Source organism: Bradysia coprophila, unplaced genomic scaffold, assembly GCF_014529535.1.
Source record: "Bradysia coprophila strain Holo2 unplaced genomic scaffold, BU_Bcop_v1 contig_358, whole genome shotgun sequence".
In the NCBI taxonomy this organism is placed as follows: Eukaryota; Metazoa; Arthropoda; class Insecta; order Diptera; family Sciaridae; genus Bradysia; species Bradysia coprophila.
The window spans coordinates 810,780-835,279 of NW_023503616.1; the positions used below are offsets into that span (position 1 = coordinate 810,780).

A 24,500-nucleotide genomic window follows, 5' to 3' on the forward strand; every position below is an offset into this window, starting at 1 on the left:
AATTAGAAAGTAAAAATTTTATTTCAAGGTATAGCGTGATTTCTAGTTGAAAATTAAAAAATTAGAACTTCCAACAAAAATTTTATGGTAAGACCGGTGGAGCCTGGTTCTAAAAGTCTTCTCGGAATTCAATCTAAAGACCTTGCTTTCTGCAACGACGCTGCGAAAAGTGGACTTTTTCATGCACCATTTGGCTGACGTTCGAGTTGCTTTTTTTCTATGTTTTTGTCACTTATTTTGAACCATAAACTATTAATCTTGCCCTGACCAAATTTAGAATCCCCGACACCAAATACTCAATGCCTATCGAGCAACACTTCTAAAATCAAATTCAATTTTATCGGAATTCCTCAATATATTTTCTAAAATTTTAAAAATAACTTCTAGAATCATTCGGTTATTGAGATATATAATTGAACCAATTCTGTGAAGGGTACATAAAAGCTTCGCTTCGCTCGTTTCATTTCTCAACTTGTTGAACAATAGAATGACACTTTTATCAATGAAGTATAAATACCTTAATTGCCGAAGCAACAACTTGTATGATCAAAACCAAAAAAACAAACCAAATAATGAATCGAAATAAAAACATTAATTATGCCATTCTAAGAATATAGTTATCTGTTTTCGATTTACGTTGTTTGTTACTCGTTCCAAAGACGCATGTTTTATACAATAATACTAATTAAATAAACATCTAACTGCTTATCATAAAGATAAAAATAAATAGAATTCGCTGGCAGTCGGATTCTGCAGTATAAAAGCAGCGATAGATGTGACAATTTAATTGTCTCTTTTCGGAAGTGAAACCTATTCGGTGGTAACTAGTGATCAGTATTAAAAATGTTTTCAAAAATATCTTCACTTATTTTACTCCTACTTATTGTTGCAGTCGTTGTGACAGTGTCAGCTGATGGTAAACCTTAAGTTTAAAGATTATATTGAAAAGAAAATTTAAATAAATTTATCCGTCAATAGATGGTTATAAACATCATCGTGAAAAGCGTGCCTATTGCAGTAAGCTAGAATTGAATCAATTTAATTACAAATGTGTCTAGTTTAAAGAAAGTTTCCAATTCAATGATTCTTTTTTATCTTCTTTAGCTGGATTCTTATGTGAACGCTATTATTGTGACCAATGTTGCTACAATCGAAGTAAGTTAGTTTAAATCATATGTGAGAGCACAAACTAACTTTGTTTTCAACTTATTTTTGTTCAGAGCCCTTTGCACAAAATGGAGTTCCCTGCATAGACTGGCTGAGGTCACAATGTTGTTAATTCTACCATATGTAGTAAAACACCAAATCGATTATATTTCGTTTTATGTGCATGGTGTGCGTACAGTTTGTGCAAAACAATAAAAAGAAATTAAAAATCTGGACTCATCTTTTGCATAGTTCTTTAGTTTGATAGGAAATCGAAATTCATTTTGAAAGAGAAGTTTTAAAAGCCTTTCCAGTATTGGTTGAGTTGTGTTTTACCTAGGTATCTGAAACAACAGGTTAAAACAACTACGAGGGCAGTTGGAACCCAAATTTGAAGAGAGATGCCCTATCCTAGGTTTCAGAACCTAGGTTGAACATGGTCCTGGCGCACCAAGTTTGTTTTTTATATGTTGCCACAAAATCAAAGACACAAAACACAAAATCGCTGCTAAGCAAGACATAGTCGTTTAAAGGCTCTTGAAAGTATCATGAGCAAGGTGCCAATGCATAAAGGGTGACCCTATATTTGTACTCCACTGTTAGACTGACTGTCCAAAGAGTAATTTCTACTTCAACAGAGAAACATGATTCAAGTTCATTTACGTAAACGTCGTTTATGGAAAAATCAAGGTAAAAGATCAGTCATAGACTTCGACCAATCGTAAAGTGGAAAAATTATATCTAACTTAGTATCCTCAATACCATGAATAGCGAGCATACTTTTGAATAGTGAAAAATTTTGCGATTTACTTCTTATTAAATTCTCCATTATGCAAAGAATGTGCAATTGGACCTACTTACATTATTTACATGTATATATCAAACTTGTTAAGGCCATCCGACACTCTGACTCACAATCACATTCCCATTTTCGCGAAGACATTATTCAATTATACATACCGTAACTGCCCAATTAAGTAGAACATTATGCATTGAGAAGAATGTTCCATAAAATCTTATAGCTTAATCCACTTTACAATAACGTACAATTGAAATTCCCGAAGTGACTGGCTTTATTATAATACGTTGTGCCCGTTGTGCCACTTATAAAAAAATGCATTAAAACTTTTTTTTTTAGATAAATGCGTGTAGATGTTAAAAGGGAATTCCTTCAGTACATCTACTTGTTTCTCATTTTATTGGTTTAAAGAAGAAACAAAACAATGCAAAAAGAAAAGAAACCCTCAACGCTAAAAACAATTTTATCTTTTTTTTTCTCTCTTCTGATTCGTAAGAAAATTGTTTTTATTTTTTATTTTTCGTTATAAGTAAAAAAAAAGTTTACAATTTGCATCCATCGTCACGTTTCCCATGTATTTTTTCATTCATTTTGCCACTTGAAATTGAGAGAAATAAAAACCAGTAAAAAAATATTACCAAACAGAATAACAGAAGTCAAACGCATTCTTTCATGCACTTTACGCCATATAATAAAAATAAATACAGAAAAAAATAATCAAAAAAACAAAAATCGTGTAATAAATCATAGGATAAGAATTTTGACCTAACGTATAAGTCAGATAAACCGAAAACAGTTAAGATAATCACCGTATCTTTGCTGTTTGTGGTGTTTTTATTTTTTTTCAAAATGGAAAATCTGATAACCAGATGAATGCGTGTACTGACTCTGACTGGTACAGAACATCCTCATCCGTAGCGTATGTACATATATATCAGATTTCAAGCCCTCAAGAAAACATTACCATATATTACAAAACTGTCCCATGTATTTTGCTCTAACGACAATTACAATTTGTCATAATTTTGTACTAAACAAACGACGAACTTTTAAAATGTTTTTAAATTGAAGAAAAAACCAGAAAAAAAACGACCAACCAACAATCATAATTAATTGAGGTTATTTTAATATTTATATTGCCGGCGGGTTGTCGTGTTCTGTTTGGTGTTTATCAGACCACTAAAAACACTATCATGCATTTGAATTAAATGTTAAACTGCCAAAGAAGCAGAATCTCTTACACCGCGCCGTAGTTATAATATTTTTCTGATGGCACTGATGCAATAATGTTTTGTGCATGCATGCATCTTGTGTGCGAACGAAGGAAGACAAAAAAAAAACATTTTAAAAACATTGGTCAGAATCATTTTTATAAATAAGAAATATATCAAAAGAGTGGCATAAACAGTGACATTTCATATTGTGAGTTCGATAATAAGGCACAGCAGAGTTTATTTCTTTTCTTTTTTTTGAAATTTAATCTCAAAACAAACAAAACTTCATGACTAACGAGAACAGCAAATTATAGGTGCTAAGTAAATGATATATGAACCATGCCGACAGATTTCTAGTAATACGTCAGATATGATATATTTAACAGTTTGCAACATGTTCAATATTTTTTTTGTCTAAATCTCTTTTTTTGGCTCATGGTTTTGGAGAGTGACAAATTAATAATTTAAATTCTGGTTGGATGTGAGAAAACAATTGATTCCGGACGTTACTTTAAAAATGGTACAAGCATTTAATTAAAATCAATCTAATTAAGTCAAGAGCGTGATTTATTGCCATCATTTGTCACCGGAATATATTTTATATTAATTAAGGTGAGACTGAGTCCATTCCACAGACGGTTATTTCATATTTTAGCGACATTGACAGCACAAACAAAGCTGTTAGCTCTCGGGCATGACATCTTAAATAATAGCAAAACGTACGCTACTATTGATGAAGTAAACAATTTTTGTACAGCCAACGAAGCTTAGATGTGACATACGTCTATTCATCTGTTATTGACAACAACGACAAAAATAATCACAAGCTTTGGGTAACATTGTCTTTTATATAGTAAAATGCATGTTAAAAAATTGAAGTACAAGATTTGAAATCAACAGATTAAAAATAATTTGATCTATGGAAGTATTAGACCCGATAGTAATACTGATCATATGCTTGCCGCGGCTTGCCGTCTGTACCAGGTTAAGATGTATTGGCTTCAGAGTACTAGATTTTTATTGCGAGTTGTTCCAAGAAATGCCGAATCTATAGTTACCATTAAGTCAAATTGCATTTAGATTGTTTGAGCAATTTCCTCACAATTATTTGAAATGAAAAATTTGCTGTAGCTACTATCAACGCAGGTAAATGTTAAGAACTTATGAAACAAACTGTAGAACTCACATTGCAGTAAAGAACAATCCAATCCATTTGTTTATATATTCTAACCATCAATAATATCTTCGTCTTGTTATTGAACACACTCGATGTTAACATAACTATACCATTTAACAAATTTACATACATTTTTGCAATCTGTTCAAAAATGTCCTCCGGTTTGATTCAAGTTAACAGACCTAGAAAAAAATCATCGCAATGCCAAACGTAAGAACTAAATCAGAATTTCAAATTGTTCAACCACAAAATCAGATTATCAAAATCCGTAAACATATAAATCGCTTCATAATCACGAACAATGGAGCCATTGGGAAGTAAGTTCCCATGCGACCGCAAACATTACTTACTCGTAAACATTTTGTTTGTTATGCGGTAATGGTAATTTTATGAACGCTCCTTTAAGACCTGAGACACATTACTGTCGTAACATACCAGAATATAATGATTTTCTATAAAATTTAATGGTCACTCCTGCTGCGTTACATATGTTTCGTATATATGTTGTTCATTGAAACGAATGGTATGTTTCTTTTCTTTATAATTTTTCTTTCACAATATTACGAAGGAACGGATTCACATGACGCTGAAGGGGAGAATTCAGTTAAAGTTTTGGTTTGTCAAAACAGACACGAGGGGACATACATAATTTATGTACAACTCGTGAGCATATTAAATGGTAATTTTACATATTTTTCTATAATTTTGACGACTTTGCTACGTAAATGTTGATTCGACATACCAGTTTCCACAAAAAATTTGTGTTACGAACATAAAGAAATGTCACCAAAACTACGTCTCTAGATATCGCACTATTTACAGATCAAATACAGATATCACATTTGCAACATTTCCCTTGCGTTTTGTGAGCTTGTCTGGAGGATTTAATTGGCATATAGGATAAAATATGAAATGGTAAAATACCCCAGAATTATCACAGCAGGATTCACATACTCTTTTTGTTGTACGAATAGGAAATACATCACACGTATTCAATTTCCTACCATCGTCTGAGGTAGCATACAAAGCAAACATAAAATAAAATGTTGGTAGAAACGTTTATGCTTCTAATGCCATACAAAGCATTCTTGCAATTCAAATTCAAATTGCACAAAAATCGGTATTTTTTTTTGTGACCTATCAAGGTGGTGATTGTTTCGACATATGTGTACCGACGATATTCCAGTTTAAAAAAAGTATAGCATGACGGTATGTGCCACATTAAACTGAAACTATTTCATATCCGAAAAAGGATATGTGCAAAATAACATAATTATTAAAACGAAATAAAACGCCCACGAAACATAATTAAACCAATGGCGCCGCTATAAAATCATATTTGCACTCCAAATACCTAGTAACTCTTCAAATTTAAAGGCTTCAAAAAAAGATTTCTTTTCCCTTTAAATGTTGATAGTTGTGTTCGCTGAAACCTGGAATTTTCAACAACAACAACAAAAAATATTTATGTGATACGCCGCCATTAAAAAGGATTCAAATAAGTGAACATGTAATTATGCGTTTAACGCATAAAACGTACAGCGTTTATAACCACACTGCACACACGATAAAATTATGCAAATATGTAATTTTTAGTTGATTTTAAGTAGCATAAATGGAGTTTTAAATGGTTTCTGTTAAAATAAAATGCAAATTACATGTTTTATAGAAGAGCTATAAAAGTGCTGATGAAAAGTTTATATTTTATTTAGTTATCTGATCGGTTTTCGGTTTGTATATAAATGCTCACTGCTCAGTGATGTTTAAGATTTTTAGCATTATTTTCTTGAACCGTAAATGTTTCTTTAAATTTTCACCTGCTTGAAGCCATCACTCATAATTGATTTTATGAATTATTGTTAGTGGTTTGGGACCTGCGTCACGGTTCCTGCTCTGTGTGACCATTAAAAATAATATCATAATCTAGAATCTACTCTCGTCGACAGCCGTTTTGCATTGGTCATTCCAGAACAAGGTAATGTCTGTAAGATCTGCTTATTCAACTACATCAATTGGAATGCAAATTCTTCATTGCTGTGAAATGATCAAAACCTACAGATCCATCAAAACTGTACTCAATCATTGCCTTAATCGACCAAATACATTGACCAACAATGATTACCGATTTGATTTTCGAATTTAGATCCATATTCGGACATTGTCAATCAAACGCTCAATATCCAGTTAAATCACACAAAAAAAGACTTCAAGCAATTGCGTTTGAATTGCAAGGATTATTCATCTGATGTAAATATTACTGAATGAAAAAAAAACCTCAAAACATTCGCAATTTTGATAAATATGGCACGTTGTGCCTACATACGAAATTCCTTTAAATTTTTTTTTCTCTTCTTATTTATATGCGCAATTTGTAAACTGGTTCAAAGTTTTCATTTTCTTTTGATTTGCCCATAAAAATGTAACGTAAAAGTGATGTAAAACTTACATTTGACCATTTTGGACATGTTATACATGGCCGCAATGTACAACCGCCATTATGGGAATAGAAATTAGGTGAGTCGATTTTGATTAGACTTTTTTTTGTATTACTATTACCAACGAAGAATGTGTAATTATTTAACACTTAATTGGTTTTATGAATTATATGTATGTTCTCACATTATTGAATCAAAGCGAACCATTCCAAATTATTTAACTTTTTTTTCTGTCACTTTATTGGACCGAATTGGATGAAAAAGAAATACCACATCTCACCACATGACCACAGGTATTTGAGCTAAAACGTACAGAAAGTACTTAAATACATTGAAGTCTGTCAGAGTGTGGAATTGGACATCCATATCACTCTGGAGCAGGGCCTTTTAAGGAACAAGCGCGTGGGAAAAATCCCCCCCAAGGCCCACCTGAATCCTCCACACTTTTTATAAATCCCCCCCAGTGCCCCCCACTTTTAAAAAATACTCCACAGTCTCTCACTTACAGTCAGTTACTAAAATTATAAGAAGTTGTTATTCTTTAAAAAAAATCGCTGCGCGGCAGCTCATTATTAGTCAACTGCGAAGTATCACAATAAAACTTTCGTCCGTATGTTGAGAGTATTTAAGTAAATTTTATTCGGCTCTCTTTTTTTGTTCCACGTTAGTTAAGTGATTGCTGTGGCTTCTTCAGTTCGTCCTTAAGAATTCGATGGTTAAAGAGTTTAGATTCACAAAATGGAAATAAAAAGGTAACTACAATTTTAATGAGGAAAGGAAAAGCTTATGAAAATTGGATAGTTTCCAAGTCTATTGAGTGACCTAAAGTCTGACTACTCGACCAAAAAACGTATAGAAGATTTTTAAAATAGAATCGGAATAATAGAACTAGAAAAAGTTAATCGATTTGTCGCTGAAATGGTGACTTTATGTTCATTGTTCTTTTAGCATTTAACGGAAGCTTAAAAAGTTGAGGATTATTGGAATTATTAGGAAAATTTTACAATAGACCGTGTGCGATTTTGAGAAAAAAATTTCATATTTCAATAAAAAGAAGATTTACTATGAAAACCATTGAAAAAAATATTTAATTATTTTTATAGAAATTATTGAAAAATATTGTTGCCATCCCGATGCCATCCCACTTATTAGAATCTTAGTAAGAATCCAATTAGAATGAATTAGAATTGTTCGGATATCCTTTTAGTTTCATACAAATTACAGCTTTTAAAGTGATATATAAAATCAAGCAGACATTTTTCAAATATTCTGTTTACACTTTTGTTCTACAGAATAATAATCTACATTAATTAAAAATAAATTTTGTATACTGCACACGGTCTATTCTATTTTTTCGTTGCGAACCCAAAAAGCTGACCGGAATTTGCTTGTGTGGTTAATTGTACAAAGCAACTCACGGATCAAATAGCACAACTCTAATTTCTCTAAAAAGCAACTCTGTAAGCGTAAACTAATTGCCGATTAATTAAGAAGTGTTTGATCTTCACAGTACGAATGAATCCTGCTGGTTTCCGTCAAAATGTTCCAAGAGCAAAACTTTGAAACAAAAACAGAAAACATGACGAATTACACTTTTCTCTCCCTGTAACTCGTAAAATAATTGCCAAAAAACAAGTAAGCGCCGAAGAACTGACAATAACTCTTCAAAACGCCATTAAATCGCGAAAGTATGACTGAGTTGTCCATGTCCTCCTATGGAAACTTAATAAAGCTTTTTCGGATAAATGATCCATAATACCTTAGTGTTCCAGGAATTAATATAGAAAATATTGAAAAGATTGTGAAATCATAGTATGTTCTGCAGATAAAACACACAATATACGTGCAACATTAACCTGACAGTAACCCTAGTCACTAAAGTTCTCAAATTTGAAACTTGTCTAATTTTTCAAAGAAGGCCCCTCACAATAAAAATATAGGGCCTAGGGCCCCTTCACGGAAAAAATTGGGCCCCCCAAATCGAAATCCCCCCCAGTGCGAAACTCTTATAAAAGGCCGGAGAGTTAAAATTTAAAGGTGTGAAAGGACAGTCGAAAGTGAGAAAAAAATCGGCTCAGATCATTAATGAATTATTTGGCCATTCATTTTAGTGTTAGATACCAAACACGACCATCGATTTCAAATATTTGTTCATCAAAATTTATTCCTTCCGTTGACTTATTAGTTTCCCTTTGTAGCTCTCTCATGTGTGTATAATTTTCGAGATAATTTTATTATGGTTTTGGGTGCACTAATGGTTTTATTGTACGATCGCCTTGGTAAAAACTTTTACCATTTTTCTTGTTCCTCTCAAATCAAAACTGAAACATTTTTCACGTTGAGTTAACACCAACTTAAAATTTATACTTTATTGCAGCGTGTTGGGAAAATTTATTGAAAATTTTATTCAACCTTATACCGTAGGAAACAAAGAAATAATAATTTTTAATTTGTGTTATTCAATGCTCTCACGCGACTTTATGTAACTGCTATAAAACGAAAATATGCAAGAAACCGACTTGTCCGTCAAGCAAAAAATTTATGAGCAAATACAGATAGGTAGGTATACCTCGTAAATTATTATGAATTATTCATAGAACTGATACTTTAATTCAAAGTGATAATAGTAATATACGTAGAGATAGAGAGGGGTAGATCACTTTATTTTACCATAATTTTTTTCGTTTTTATTAGAATAGAGAAATTCAAGGACTATGTTAAATTGTCAATGAATGCCTCTTGTTCACACACGCACGCCGTAGCATAAATTTTTAATTTTTTTACAGATTTGCGGCGTTGGTTATTATATGTCGTTTTGTGTCATCAACCATTCCAATAAATTTATATTTAATTAAAAAAACATAATTTTATCAAAATGTTTTTATTTACAAAACATATCATAAAATACCAGTTTTCAATAGTTTCGTGTTTGTTGTTTTTTTTTAATAGAAAATGCTGTGATGTGTCGGGTCGTAAATTGTCATAGACAAAAAATGACGATTTTATAACTCATCTGTCAAGATGGTCATTACTATAAATTTGTCCTATAAAACCACAGGTTGCAGTTGAATATTTCAGAAAATTATAATTTATTTAAATGTTATTTGTACGATCTTTTACATTATAGTGGTCGTTTATGGAACCATTCGTGTTGTATTGAGTAGGTTGTATTTTTGACATTTAGACCATTTTTTTGTACTTAATTAGTTAGTTAGTTTGATAATATATTGACTAATTAAGTCAAAGCATATCCTCTTGGTTCATATACGATTGAAGATTGTATTCATTAGTTTGGGACAGTTAGAAATTAAAATCTACTGTAAATTAGATTTTGAAGTGAATTGCAGGAAGAGGATAATAAGAATCAAATTCATGCAATTCAATCTACGGTGTAGAGTTTAAGAGTTGATAGCATCATACGTGCAGTGATTTTGTTCTTTTGTGGTAACGGATGGGAAATGAATAAAAATCATCGAATTGGTATTGTCAGTTCTTATAATTTTTTAAATATTGTATTGACAATTTCTAAATGACGCCAGGAAACTCATTGTTACGTTGAAAACTAAATACCCAAAATTTACAAAAATGAAGCAAAAAGCGTACAAAAAGCGCAAGAACCTATATAGGAGCTACTGGAATGTAAGGAACTTTACTGCCTGTCCCATACGAAAGTTGAACATTACATTAACCCTGCGAAAATGATCAATTACATCAATTACATGTGGAATATTTTCGTTTTTTTTTTATATGAAATCCATTTATCGCATGTAAAAGAGAATACATTGGATGCTGCTGCGTAATTCATTAATTCGGAAACAATTTGCGATATTCGCAAACTACCTCGTGTATTTTTGAGCAACTTGCTTCGGTAACTGTACTTGCCGAAGGCTTACTTTGGAGTTTGCTTTAACAAAAAATTGTTTCCTCATGTAATGAATTACGCTTACACCTAGTTATCGGATTGTCGATTTAAAGGCTATGCAATAATGTTAAAGATTTCGAGAATATGTTTAAGTTGCACTTAACAGATTTCTTGAAACTAAGTTTGTAGAAGCACAAAGTTTCTTACACCAGTTGATGCAGTTAATGTTACTGCGAAGTTCTATCATATTACATTTATAGCAAACTTTTAATTGCTACTTAAAAAGGAGCCAAAGGAGTTATTTCTAGGAGACTTATATGGAAAATCAATGAAAACTTTCTTCATTTCTCAAATTCTATCTACAGGACATCACTAGATCATGCAATGAGTATTTCTACGTATACATTGAAATGCAATCGCAAATAAAAAGAAAAGAAAATGAAAATACCACCATTTCAATGGCGCCCAGTAGCTGAATTATACCTTGATATATATGTTTATATAATACAGAACGCTGTACACAATGGTAGGCATTTCGAAAAAAAGAACGAGATATACAGTAAGCCTCCATCTCCATTTAAAGTACCAATACTGAATATAAAAATATAAAATAAATAACAGAAAAAAAACGAGAAATAAATATTGAAAGAATGTAAAAATCCAAGAAAATAAAATAAATTATAAGATAGCAAATGGAACGAATCAAACTTAGACACGACGTTTTGGCTTCTTGATTTTTCTTCGTCTTTTTTTTCCGCGCTTCATCTGATTGTTTCTTTCACTTTATTATTGGGTGTATAGAATGGGCATGCCTCCATAATGTTACAAAACATGGTTCTACAAAATGTGTAGTAAATTTCATTTGCATATTGTATTGATGTCAAATCATTTTTTTGTATAAATAATGTCTTTGAAAATGCGGTGATTACAGTAACGGGCCTTAAGTCTCCAAATGTATAATGCTCGTGATATTTCTATTTTATGATAAAAGATGGATGTTTTTATGTGGGATCGTGGCATTTGTTTTTAAGTAAATCATTTCTTCTTGTTCATTTCCTTTTTTCGGTCCATTTCGTTACCATAATGCCGATGAAAATTACTCAAACAAAAAAATTTAGAGTAACCGTATTAAGTCACCCATAATCAAAGCAAAAATCAACCAATTGGTTTGTTTTTGAATCACTTCTTAAAGACGATGTGTCTAAAAGTAATTTGGATTTTTATTTTAAATTAATCTGAATTCACTGACACAGTTTCTTCAATGATAAATGCAACTCATTGACTTAAGAGCACTTCCACAACTGCAGCGGCACTAGGAACTCGCTGTTTCTACATCCTACTGATTTTTAAAACATCACATAAGTGGACGGTTGCAATACGTAACTTTTTCTATGATGTCAACCGTATTATCAAAGAGATTTGCAAATTACATTGGAATTAATCACGTCTTCCAATTTACATTTTAACACTGGCTGTGAGTCTTAAGCCGTCTAAATTTCTTTTAATATGCGTTTCCGGCAACGTAATGCATCACAAACTTCATCTGTGAACCATTTGGGCGTCTGATTATTTTTCGACAGGACGATTTCCAATTCTTTGGCATTTGGAAAGGCATTAGGAGTTGAAATGCTTCGTGTCTTCTGTTTTACTAAAAACACACATTTTCCGCATGATGATGATAAAGATGGTGATGTTGATATTCATATTTTAATGGGATCGGTAGAGGGAACAATTCTAAGATCTAATGTGTAAAAAATATTGCTTTTGGTTATCTGCTTTCGGAGCAATAACAGTTGAAAGTCCAAATTTCCACATTTTCGAAGAGTGATATATCCTGGACAAAGTGACCGAGTCAGACAGTTAAGATTGATTCTAGACGCGGTTAGTAAGCTCTTAAGTAAGTTAACATGCCAACTGAAGGTAGGATTTCACAAAAAAACGGGTGTTTAGTGTTTACATCTAGGCGCTGCGGAATACACCCAGTTTACATTTTATTTCCGTAAATTCCATTGTTTAGCATTTTGTTGTAATTTCATTTCTGTATAGACATACCACCAGCTTTAGGGATACAACTGAACCAATTTGACATGTCTGGTTTACAAGGAGGTTTAGTCACTAATTCACAATATGCTATGCTGACTTGATTTAGAAACATCATCGTTGAGGCAACCAACAGCAACAAAAATCCAGAAAGTGTACGCATTTTGGGCTGATTTTGGGATTCTGTATGTTTGATTAGATAAAATAAGAGTTAAGAGTGAGTCGGAATGCAAAGCATGAAAGCTGATTTAGTCAGATGTCTCTACCTATAGACTACCGTTACAATCTTGGAAGAGTCACGTGCAATACAATTATTAATTTGTGGCTCCAAAGTGAAGATTCAGCGAATTAAAACAAAAACGAAAAACGGGAAATGTTGCATCCACTGTTTTGTAGGAAAGTCCCGTTCTTGTGTTGATTCTCTAAATATTCACTTTGAGCTGAACGCTTTATCACTTGAAGTGGTGAGATGACGCGACGTGTACAGTGTTCGGCAATTTTTGCGTACCGGTAACATTTGCACTCAATTAGCCTCACATGATTGTTTCCGGCTTGAGTGCAGCCGAAGAAAAGTGGGAGTTTTTTGTGGTTTGAACTTGTAATTCACATATTTTGTGTAACAAAAGAAGAACAAGATTTCCTTTTTTTGTTAGCAATATACAATCTACGTTTTCATTTACTAAACGAAATATGTGGATTGGATATTTGAACCAAAACAACACTCACAACTGAAAACCTCTCGATATTCACTCACATAACCAACATTTTGGTACGACGTTGATTTTCCATTTATCAGTTAAAAAAACCGAATCGAGAGTTACAAGTAAAAATACTTGCTAATTTAAATAAGTTCTTTAGCTTACCTTACCTTTACGAAGATTGATTTGCTCTTCGAATGCGAACAGCTTTTTATATCTAGAAAAACATCCGTCTCGACCCCGATATTACGATTAACGTAATCGTTTCAGATTGTTTGTCAAGTTAGTCATACTAGGTTGACCTGAATTGAAACGCAGCACGGAAATGAGTCGAGAAGGTGTTTTTTTATTGTTGCATCTCTGTTGCTATGTTGTCGAAAATCGAAAATGTTAATGCAAAAGCTGATTACACTTTGCAGTAGACTTTGATCGTGGAATAAATTAATTAAATATGTCCTTATTTATCCAGACGTAATTGCTTACAGGTTGCAAGTCTAATGCTAACATCAGCCAAAGATCTTCGAGAAAAGGGCATGTGTCGCAAGTCCCTGCGCACTGGACACACTTGCACAACGTAAAACGACTATTTTACAAGGAACAAAAACAAATTTTGAGATTTAAAAACTATTCGCAATTATTTACTTTAAAAGATGGTGGAGTGGACAAGGACCATGTCGTAATAGTTATTATGCTGATCTCGAAGGAGCGTTTAGATCTGCAAAGTCAATACAAATACCACAGTACTTGACAACGGCTATATTAGTCTGAACGGCTGAAGCAGAGCTTCAGCAGCTAAGCCACTAATGATGGCGTACCGAGAACTTTTACCCAAATCTTGGTTGTGCGATCTTGGAGATGTAATGAATGCGATACGGCTTGATGACAGATTATACTAAAGCCTATGCGGCTGTTACTATGGAACCAACAGACAACTACATCTGGTGACTAATGTTACTATTTACTCTTTCACATGCATTTTGCAAAAGAAAGATTTATTGACCCCTCTTCAAAACTTTCGTCTGGACGGTCAAATAAAACTAGACTGTTCCAGTGCAGTACTCAGTATTTCTATTGTATTTAAAAACAAATACCTAACATAAATAAAGTCCAATAAAGTTCTCTACATTGACGAACTGGTGTGACCTCGAATATAAGATCCATTGGTTAACGCAACTTCAATTTTGAGAACGGAATCCATTATGAAAGCATTTTCCACAATTGCAACACATAAATCGTTGTCCGGTTTGACATGACGAATGATCACCCTTCGTATGTTATTGATCGATGCCTTTTCGGAATGAACTTGAATCAACAGTCTGACGTCACATTTTTTGCCAGCACGTAATTTGAATCCGGTATAGTCTGCATCATACATGTTTTTCTCCAATTTCCGAGTTGTTTTCCCGATTGTAATCGGTTCACTTGGAGTGGATTCTAGTGCACGAAAATTTTTTATGTTATCGACAATTAGTTCCAGTGTGATCATTGTCAAATTTTCAAATTGAAATTATCCTGTTTCAGACGAATGTCAAAGACGATCATCGGAAACCGTATCACCGTCGGAACCAGCATCGTCCACCATTGGTAGCCGATCGATTAGGAAACGCGAGGCTGTTAAATCTCAACAAACGCAAAATTCCCAACGCTTGGACTGTGTTAATTGAATTAAAAAAAAAAATTTATTGAATTCAAATAATTTCAATGATCTACATTATTTCCTACATCTATGAAACGATCCATTATGTTCGAGTCGCATACTTAATAATAACAAGAAAAACTTGTCGACAGGTGCAACGATGCATTCAATGCAGTTATTAATCGGTTTAATAACACTCTTTGACTTTTAAATGTATCAAAAGTATAAAATATGACGTGTTATTCATTAATCCCGCGTCGCCGTAATCTATACCTTTTCTTCTCCTCGAATATTTCATTTTATTTATTTGCTTTTTCGTTGTTGTTGTTGCTGTTGTTGATATGAGTTGTGCGGAACGACGAACCCCATGTGTTACATGCGCCGTCAATACAATATTTACTCGAATGCATTAAGTTGGATCAAAAAATTAATTTGTTTGGCCAAGGAATGAAGAATTTTATTACAGAGATGTACGAACTGTACGAGGATTTGTTTCTACCCTAATGTATATACTCCTTGCTTACAAAGAAAATAACCGTGGAGCTTAGTGACGTATCTACATATTACCATGAAGCCGTAATGGCTCACTATAGTGCAAATGTCATGGTGTCTTCTACATTTTTTCACATTCACCCAAAAAAAAAAACCCATCATGGTTCCATGGTAACAAAAATAATTTGAAGAATGTCTCGACCAAAATTATGTCACTAAGTCCTATGGATCTTTACGTCCTTTGCATCTTCGATGATTACTTGAATATTAGATCAACTTTATAACATTGGTTGTACTTCAACCAAGCCTCACATGAAAATGTTTTCTTCTGACTTATCAGCGTATCGCAATATAGTCATTACCACCAGTAAAATATTGAAGTAATTCGTGGCAAAATATTATCCGCAGCTTTCATAATACTCTAACTAAATCAAATCAATTTTAAATTCCTTTCCAACGAGCTGCAAGTGTTGCAATTTTCATAGTCCATGCTTATTATGGAGGATTATTTATTGGTAAATATTAAATAGCATTACCATTTACACTTCATAGCGACTTTAATGAGCGTAAGGCTTTGAGCCTAAACAATAACGTATATTTTATTGCAACTTTAGAACATGGAAATTAATTTGAATTAATCAAGCCATTTGTTTAATCGTTTGGGATAGGCCGATGAGGCCCATTAAACAAATATATACATTATTATCTAATATGCTAAAATTTCCAGCGCTGCCACTCGCCGATGGAGACGTTAATCTGTGTTTTGTGTAAACCCATTAATAAACGACTTAACACACGATAAACATTATCTTTTATATAAATAAATTCTAGCCGGAGGGAGTTTGTTTTTATAATACGTAAACAACGCGAATCGTCTAGTTAAATTAATGTACGGACGTTATAGTTCCATTCATTTTGGTTTTTATTCTGTTGTTGATGAACTAATGTGTAACGTTTAATTGAAAACTAGAATCTATTTTATATTTTCGAATAAAATTTGTGCTCATAAAAAAGAATTGAATAAAATGACGACATAAAATGTGAGCAGGTGTAATGAACAGTTGATGAGAGAAAAGTTGAACTTTATATCATGCATTAGTTTATGGTGAAAAATTTCATTTGACCTTCGTGTGACTAATAATATACAGAAGAGTTTGTTTGTCTTCGTTTTTTATTTTTGTGAATAAAATTAAATAAAAGAATTTCTTGTCGTTGACAACCATGTATATGTATGCAGAATAATAATAATAAAAAAGAGATCCGTAACAGTAACATAATTCAAAGGTATAGCTGAGCAAGATCATCGACAGAAAGATGTTAATCTAGCGTTAAACATGCAATCTCTTAAGAAGTGCATACACAATTATGTAAGTGAAACACTGAATCGTATAAATGCTGCTATTTTTTCCTTGCAAATAACTATTTTTTGCTGCTGCTGTTGTTTATTTATTTAGTCTCGCAAATACTGGAAAGCGTACAGACCTGTACACGGTAGCACTCAATGTTTTGATACACAAAAAAAATGTGTACGGAAATTTCAGAGAACATGTAAAATGAGCCAATTTGTTCGATACAAGGTTCGATATTGGAATTGCATTTTACAGAGACAATAAAAAATTGCATTTGGTAGCATTTGGTTTTTTGACCTTTCACAAACGGATAGTGTAATATTATTATCGAATCTATTACTTCTTTCAATACACAGGTTAAAACAAAATCTACTGCTTCATTAGTTTCAACATCCTTTTTAACTATATAAGAGCGAAAAAGTTAGAGCTTTTGTTGCTTATTTTTGTCGTCACTGTCGATAACAGATGATATAGAAAGTTAAGTGACTACACATTGACGATGTCAATAATACTTTGCTGTAGTCTTATTTTAATCACAAAAAAATATACCACTGAAGTGCATCACTATCGTGTGTTTAACGTTTTTTTTACCATCATGAAACATTTGTATATTTGATGAGATTGTGTTCATTGAAACACTAAAGATATATGTTTTCGTTACATGATGTATACACTTTGGTTTAATGACTTTTCCGCAAAGTATCATGAAAGTTATGGAAGTTGAAAACGATCATAATATATAATCATTTTATAATCACTATGAACCGTGCAATGAATGTGCAGCAATAAATTAAAAATTCTAACTTTTTGTGTAAAAACAATTTTTTTTCCAGTCTTTTTATGTTATTGAAGAGCAAGCATCGATGCAAGCTTTGTTATACACATATCACATTTTTGTGCTAATGTTTCGTGATGGTGTTTGGCACTCTTGTTGTTTTTCTCAAAAAAAAAAAACTTCGTAAAATTAATTCAATTTTTTTATTATTACTTTTCACAATGTTATCTTGATCTTTGAGCATGTCGGCATAAATGTTATAGGATAAGAGGAATGATAATGAGAAATATTCCAAATTATTGTTTTGAGGAATTCATAATTTTCTACATTGCTTTGATGTGAAATATATTTGAATATCTTTTCGAGCGTGATTGTTGCATTAGATGCAAATTGTGACCTTTGAGTTATAGTTATATATAAAAAAGAAAAGGAAAAGACTGAGCTCGTATTGGTAATAATTGCTACTTACAATTGCTATATTATCAGAGTGTGCATTTAGGTAGCCTTCTCAGAAAGACAATAATTTTCAACGTTACTTGAAGCTACCGAATAATTTAAAGTGTTTTTCGAAATTCTGGAGGTAAAAGTTTCATCGATTCTAATTCTGTTCCCCAACAAAATTGAAATATTACTGTGGGCTTAGTGTATACAATTCGCATCAAAAGAAATCACAAAAATGAGTGATGATTCTAACCCCGATGCTAACATAATTTTGTTTAAAAGAATGAAGGAAAATTTTTTGAATAAAACACTTGGCGATACATCGAGCGAAAGACATAACAGATTCTGTTTAACTGTTATATTGCTCTGTGCTTGCCGTTCCTAAAAAGGTAATTAAAATTGAAAAAAAGTCAGAAACGCAGGGAGAGAAAAGTGAAACTCAACATGTTGTTCGACTCGGGAGTTGTTGTGGTTTATAATTCATGACACAAGAATTTCGTTGAACCAATAAAAATCTAGATTTTTATTTTCAGAATTTTGGTGAGGCACGCGTTTGCAACAAAAATAAAATATTATAAAACACAAAGTCTAGTTCATCATTTGTTAAACACATGTTGTTTGGAATCATTTACAAACCACAACGACTCTTAAAACAGAGTCATTGTCGAATTTCGAAGGCATGATAATGTGCAAGTGAGATGATAACGAACAAGCAAGTGAAGTAAATCAAATATGTTTAAAATCTAATTCAGTGTTCGCTGATAGTGGTAATTCAGAGAGATTTGAGTGTAACTCATTCATTCATTTGTCATTGCTCAAAAAACAGCCCAGTCATCGCTTTTAACTTAGGAAGAAACATAGTGAAAGCATAAACAGAATCTGGATTCTTGTTTAAAATCCCAGTCTTCAAGAAAATCAATTGATTAAAAATTCACTCAAGTTATATTCAAAATATTTGAAGGAGTTAGTTGGATGTCAATCTACGACCGCAAAACGAATTACTAATTGGTCTTTTACTTTGAAAATTTGTGTTCATGCTTTAATTCTTCTAAATTATTTAACAGTCGTGTTCATTACTATCACATTTCAATCAATCACCACTCAAAAAGTGAATCCAAACCAACCAAAAATAAAATAAAAACCCATCACACACCACATAAAATATGATATTTCAAAGATAACCAAAATTACCGTAAATTAAATTTAAGTATCATAATAATAAACTCTACATTAATATTGTACATATTTAATGGTAAGAACCATCCGGTTCCTCAAAAGCGCTATTTTTATTTATACTCACTCACAAAAAAAAACCCCGCCAAGTGTAAATGATATATGTCATTATTGTATTACAGAAGAGTATAACAATATAATTATGAACGAAAAATATTTAATAAAAATTTATAGAAAACACATTTTATAATAGGTTTCGTATCGCATTCATAAATATTAAGTCGGCTATGTATCGCACACGGTGTAAGGTGACATATTTTAGGATTTCGATGTTGTAAAGAGATAACAGTTGTTGTGATATGTATACTGGAAATTGAACATTAATTTAATTTGAATAAAAATTGGATTACTTAATGGTCGTGGAATAATGGACTCTAAAATTTTGTCACGGACTGTTGATCGGATCCGAACTGTAATCTTTTTTAATTAAAAAACATTACCGTAAACAATTGACAAAAATATACAGAAAACAACTTTGATGTAAAACTTTCTTCACTCGTTTTCGAAGACCGTTTACGCTTGCGGTTCTGTTCTGCTCTACAACGAATTTGGGGTAATACAATTCCAAAAAATTGCCGAAAATGTCAGTTAAAAAATCGTTACGATTTACGATTCAAGATTGCCATTAGAGTTAGTAGAGCAGCCCAGTATTGAATATCACACGGATTTTGCAGCAATTTTATTGTCTCTTTATTTCAGCTTCACGTTTTCATTCGTAAAATGTGAGAAAATAATATAATTACAGCTGACACTAAGTGAAGCATTGATACGTGTAGTGGAGGGTGAATAGAAGACAATGATCATGTCAGAACTCTACCTTTGTCTCAAATTTATCTTACAAAGCTGGAGTCCTAATATCACTTATCCTGATATGCTTTGAGTCGACAAAAATTAGTTTAATCGAAACTTAATTTCATTTTTCACTGGAAGTACATACCAGACAGTAACTTAAATAATTTGATATAACATAACGTATCATCATCTATTTACTGGTTGCATTCCCATTATTTACTGAGACTATAAATTTGCAATGGATGCAAACCAAATACGAGAGAAGACCACACCATCCATATGATTATCTGATGGCAAACAATGAAAACCCAAAACGAAAACACGTTTTCGAAATTAAAATAAATAAAAATTTCTTATGAAGAGCGACTCTTGGCTTCTCTAATATTATTTGAGTGGTGAACCATATTGCATTTATATGCAAATTTTTATTCGCAAAAGAAAAAACTTTTCCGAGTATAATTTAATCAATATATTGGATCAGTCGCTTGTATATATTTCGAAATAAGTTTTCTTTTCTTTTCATTTATTTTTTTCGTGTGCAGAAAAGATGGAAGACGATTGGAGTTAGTCTCGATTGACTTTATGTTGTACAATGTTGTATTTATATTGTGGCGAATAATACGACCTACACTGCTCCTTTCATTCTTTTCGGATAAAGTTTATTTTACTGTGACTAACAATATGAATATCGGAGTCATACCAATACAATGGCAATTGTTTTTCAAATTTAAATTGTGAAAATCGACAAATGAAAACTTAAACATTTCATATTTTACAGTTTGGTTTTTGTTGTATATAACTTGCGGCTTAGCTATATGAAGACCGACTTGGACAATATTTAAATACGAAAACCATTCGAACTGCAACTTTGTACCGTGTATCCTGAATTTAACAAATAAAAAAATTCTGCGGTTTCACTGAGTTGATATTACATCTATCGTGCAAAGCACCATATAGAATAATGGTTGTGTCTCACTACTCTAATTAATACCATCAACAATATTACCACCATTAATACCAATAGCACCATAATGGTATTAAATGAAGTAGTATTGTGACATACTAAATATTCTGTTAGTATGCTAGGTGCTTCGGTTTTTTATATTCTCTGACTGGAAACCCTTGCAGTTTGATAAAGCAAATCTTAGTTAATCAAAAGTCTTGACGTTCATATTTTAGTCTAATTTCTTTTAAAAAAAAATTAATCATTCGTCACCACCTTGGAGCTAGTGAATTATTCCTCCACATAATTTACTTTCTGAACTCATGCAGGCACATTTTTTTAAAACTATCATAATCTTTGTAGTATAACTAAATTGCACTCCAAAGCTATTATTATGTTTTCAATAAAAAAATGCCATAATTGTTAAGAGCTGGTATTATTTTTACAGCCACCGACATGCACATATTTTCCATTGCATATACTTTATAATTCGTATAACCGAGGAGAGAATGGATTTTTTTTTTTTGAAAAAAGCTTACAAGCCTTGCGTGCAATGCAATCACATCGCAGGAAATATATGTTTCTCGGCTGATGTGACATTCATATTATGAACAAACGCATAAAATGCAATTTTTCTTCGACCATGATGAATATCTTAAATATATCGGAGATACAATAATTTGCTTAACATTAATTCAATGAAAGTGATTTAATCTTGAATTGTATAGTTTCTGTACTGGAATTACGTGCAATGTATTATGTATTTCAATTTTATTAAATAGCGAGGAGGATTCAAACATAGGAAAATTGGTTTATAAATATTTATGGAAATAATAAAACACACGTAAAATATGTAAAATTGTTTAACATCATCATTTAGAGTGATCAAAAGGGTGAAAAAGTATAATTAATGAATTAAGATGTGCAATGATTACGGGATTTTTAATAACTTCATTATAGTGTAAAGGACGACATGGTGCGTTGGACTACTTCTTACCGAGATTCTTTCTTTACAACCATACTACATTGTTGCATAGTTTAACTCTTGATCGGTGAAGAAAATCTCAGCAAAAGATGGGCAAAAATGGTAATTCTTCCCGTATATTATAAACAACTAATTTTTGAAATAACTCAATCGTACCAATGTATTTTGTAAATTCTATTTCCAAATCTGATCCAAATCTAAACTGATTTTAGGCGAATTTATACAGGATCTCGCTTCAAGCTTCTTTCTTGCACGCTGGCAAAAAATTAAATTCCAAAACAATCAATGTCAATTACTATTTAAGTATTCAATCAAATATAAACTCACATCCAGGGGCCAACGATCACTCCTAGTTTTGGACAGAAGATCTGATTATTTCGGTCTGTTCTCGAACATGATCGGTGAGACACTTTACTTTGGATATATCTTCGACGGCTTTAGTTCTTATCCGGAAATCGTTTTTTATCTTCATTAAAATGCTTTGATCGCTGTAATTTGATAGCAATGAAGGTGTCTTAACCAGAATCGTCATGAATATGATGCAGAATATAACACCGATAGCAAATAAATATTCACTATTGTTGATCGATGATAGAAACGGCGCAATTTCGATGCCCATGGGTTAACCGATTAATTTACTGTGTTCCGTTTACAAAAAAAGTTAATATTTACGTTAGTCAATAATGTCTTCAAATTTTGGAAAGGAATCTAGAATTAATCGAAGTGTAACAGAATTTTATTGCTGAAGAACACTTTTTCGATTAATATTGAGTTTTGACTTGAATGACATTCTTGATGACATAAAAAGCACTTGATCATTGCTTACTAGACTGTGAAATAGTGAGTCTATAAATGAAATCACAATGATTAATTTGTCTAATTCACATGATAAACGTGTGGGCGCCAAACATATAATCACTTATAAATGGTACAGGTACATATGGATCTGGTTTTAAAAAAATGTCTGGGGTATCCAGCCACATCAAAAGAATTTCGAGGTCAATAATCACTTTAAAATCGACTGATTGATAGTCCCATTCACGTGGAAAAATTCGATTCATAACTTTCGGGGGAATGTCGATTTCAAATACGCAACACTACTGTAGACCATCGAAAGTGACAAAAAAATGTTTGAAGGATACTTAAGGCTCTTGAAGTCTGCATATAAAAACGCGTACACTTTCGTGTGCGTTGTGGTAACGAGGAATTTCGCGCCGGCGTCATTCACAATAGAAAATTTTTCCTTTTGCGAAAAGTCTATTGTGAATCACATCGGCGCGAAATTCCTACTCTATGAGGGGACTTTCGCGTCAGTATGGGCGCGAAAGTCCTAGCAGCCACATAACTGTGCAATTATCTGACAGCAAACATTACCAAGAAGCTCTAACAAACGAGTTCATTTCCAGAAATGAAGTAATAGATTTCTCATTTTCTTGAAACCGGTCAAAAGCAGCAATTGAACAGAAACTAATACAACTGATGTGATGGCTGTCTGTGAAAGTTTCATAAATAAAATTGTCTTACAGTCTTTGACATTTCAAATGTCTCACTGTCAAATTTTTCTGAGAATTTCATTGTGTCATTGCGAATTGAAAAAAATGACAGTGAGACATTTGAAATGTTAAGGCCTGTAAAATAGTACATTGCGTCCTTGTTTGGACTTTTTTATTTCACTAAAAGTAAGGGTTGCATGCCAAAACAAAAAGTTCCTAACACTGACGCAAGCTATTTTACTCACTAAGTGAGATGGGTTTAACGCCTATTTGCGCATGTTCATTTTTCAGTGGAGAAATGGAGAAAAATAAGTCGTTGGAAACTGAAATAGTTCTAGGATTAAACTAAATTTAGTTTTGCGAAGACATTTGTTGTTAATATGGAAATAAATAATGTTTGAACTTTAAAACATTGAGGGTCACAGTCTCGAATCTCGATTTATTTAACATGTTTATTGTTTTGTCTACGACATCCATAAATTCCAAGTTTAATTCACCCGAACAATTTTATTTGGAAACACAAACTGAAATTAATATAAATTTAATATAAAAAACAAAACACATTGGTCTGTGTATACATTTTAATAACTCTCACATGAAAGATATTGTATATTCAAGTCCATTTTTTTACCGAATAACCACCGAAGTGTAAACATTTTGTTCTATTCATACATACTTCTCAAATCCATACGAAAAGAGATATAAATTTTTCTAGTTTTTGAACATTTTTTTTGTTGTTTCGTTCAAAATAACAGTAATTTTATTTTCGGAAAAAAATGAATTAATTAAGTAATAAATTTGTAACTTGATGAACCAGTCATCAGCAGAAGGATATGTCAAAAAAAGGTAATATGTGTGGCAAAAATCAACGTTGTGTGACAAATTATACAAAACCAAATATTAATATAATATCCATCCTATTTTCACAATTAATGTGTGCAAACACAATACAGTGTTGAATGTTTATAAAAATTATAGAAAAAATTTATG

General features: G+C 32.2%; 1 protein-coding gene and 2 long non-coding RNA genes across 8 annotated transcripts in view; 1 reads left to right on the top strand and 2 right to left on the bottom strand.

The window, feature by feature from the left end:
• The window catches only part of LOC119081661 (protein apterous-like), a 52,793-nt gene that overhangs the window by 12,278 nt on the left and 16,015 nt on the right, over positions 1 to 24,500 (bottom strand). The gene's annotated exons all lie outside the window — the stretch shown is intronic.
• Positions 516 to 3,527, top strand: LOC119081662. Its single transcript, XR_005088512.1, has 5 exons — positions 516 to 916; positions 979 to 1,017; positions 1,105 to 1,155; positions 1,221 to 1,344; positions 3,517 to 3,527. It is a non-coding gene; the product is annotated as an uncharacterized LOC119081662 (long non-coding RNA).
• On the bottom strand, positions 12,579 to 13,573 carry LOC119081663. Of its 5 annotated transcripts, none has more exons than XR_005088517.1 (2): positions 13,542 to 13,573; positions 12,579 to 12,856 (listed from the first exon to the last, which is right to left on the bottom strand). It is a non-coding gene; the product is annotated as an uncharacterized LOC119081663 (long non-coding RNA). The 5 variants fall into 5 exon arrangements; XR_005088515.1 differs by having other exon boundaries at positions 13,537 to 13,570; XR_005088513.1 differs by lacking the exon at positions 13,542 to 13,573 and adding an exon at positions 13,400 to 13,530.